The following is a 2110-nucleotide window of genomic DNA, read 5'->3' as shown; positions in this document are numbered from 1 at the left end:
GGCCTTACACCTACGCTTAGCAATGCCCACTTTACACAGTCAGCTTGGAGACAACAGACCACTGCAGAGAAATTTCACCTGCTGATACTATCTAGGAGCCCCCTTTGGCCTTCCTCCCACTGCTCACAACCCTTCTGCTCCTTGTTAACCCACGTACCGCTTGGGTTCAGTAAGTTTTGCCATTTAGCTACAAATGTCTCTTCAGAAATTTTACCAAGAGGCCTTTCGCCCATGATTTCACCCTGAGGAGATCTCACCTACACGTGGCATGACTCGTGCAGGTACAAGGGCTGACTGGATCTCACCTGGCAAACCAGGAAGCCGAAATTTGCACAGCTGATGTTAGAGACATTACGTGGGTACCCAGGCACAGCGTTGCAGCAGTTACTCCTCCAGTGACTCTGAGGCACGGTGAGTGGCTGCTCCCTTGGCTCAAACTGGAACATTTAGTCTGAAACTCCACACGCACTCTGGGTATGAGAATAAGGCCCCAATTTCACTCCCATGGTTAGTTTTTATATTTTGGTTTTATAGGAACATGAAGACTTGGAAAGATTTCCTGATCCCTGTCATGGCAGGCAGGCAGGCACATTTACGAGACTGTGAGCACAGCAGTGGAACAGATCCATTTCTTTGTCTTGGAAACCTGCAGAACTAGGGGTGAGACCTGCTCTTGCCAAAATAAATGGAAATTCTGCTATTGAGATGACTGGTATTAGGATTTGCCCAAACTTGTAGCCTCAGAAATTGGCCACACTTTCTCTGTTCCTCTCATTTCTAGACAAAAATGCAATTTAGAAGCTTCAAAGCTGTGTGCTAAGGTAGGCAGGACCTTTAGCTACGGGAATACAAGATACTGCAAAGCAAATTACTTCAGAAGGTTTCCACCAACACAAGAAACTGCTTTAAAGTCTCTCTAAAATGTTGATGTCTGCAGGCAAAGAAACCGGGCCCTGTGACTACAAACTCTATTTGATAGCTGCTTCAAAGGGTATTTGAAAACACAGCGGCTAATTTTTGTGGTGAACTAAGGCACCAGCTGCAGGTACAAGGTGGTGCAGGAGGTTCGTCCAGCTTTTGGCAGGAGCATGTTTGGGAACTCTTTGACTGTAGATAAATTGTGACTTACAAAATGTGGCAACTTCGCAATGGACAGACCTCACTTACTACAGTTTTTGTCCTACCCACTCTGACTTAACCTCTGCAGCCCAGACAGCCCAGGTAAGCTCTTTTCTCTGCAGACGGGGCCAGCCACAGGCTGCTAGCTGTGCACGCCTCCATGAGGGCACATTCTTGCACGTCTGGGTACTTCTTCCGTAAGGAAATCATGGAAACCTAATCTCTAGGATTTGGGTCAGAAGGAAAAAAGGTTAATTCACGTGCAAGGAAAAGCCTGCCAGGCTCAGAATAACTGTGCAGGATGGAGGTTGGTATGCTGGTCTTATGGCAAGCTGTATTTTTTATTTTTAGGTTGGTTAAACTGGTAGCTACCTATGTGAGCACACCCACGGGCAGGCGATGTTTGGGAGTGGGGAGCCTCTGCTTGTCAAAGGCGTGCTGCGAGTGCTGTGCTTTGCGGCTGACTGGCAGATCTCGCCTCTCAGCGCAGGAATCTCAGGAATATTTGTTATCAATTTTATACAGTGCCTCCCACCGAGCCTGGACTCCAGCACCCGCCGAGGCTGCCGCCCCTCCACCAAGCCCCCTTCCAGCTCTGCATGAGGCGAGCGCAGCACTTTGACAGCCTCCCCCCAACTTGCTCCTGAAGGCTCCCCTCTGCCACCCCTCACCAGCAGTGAAATTCATTTCAGATCCTCAGCGCTGCGACGCTGCGAGGCTTCCCCCTCCACCCCCCTACACACACGACAGCATTATTTTGACAAATATTTTTATTATTTTTATCACTCCTCCACCTTCGGCGGACGCTTCCCCTCCCGCCTCCCACCCCGAGGCCTGCCGGCGGTGGCTCAGTGCTCCACCGAGGAGAGGATCCAGGACCCCCCCGCTCCCTCCGCAGCGCCGCCCCTGCCGCCGTGAGGCAGCGCTGAGGAGCGGCGGCGGCCGAGCGGGCCCCGCCTTCCGCCCTCCTCCCTCCCCCGGGCCCCGCCGC

The sequence above is a fragment of the Netta rufina genome, assembly GCF_964035555.1.
Source record: "Netta rufina genome assembly, chromosome: 3".
Classification (NCBI taxonomy): Eukaryota; Metazoa; Chordata; class Aves; order Anseriformes; family Anatidae; genus Netta; species Netta rufina.
The sequence above is the reverse complement of the archived record's forward strand: the minus strand, read 5'-3'. Positions refer to the sequence as shown.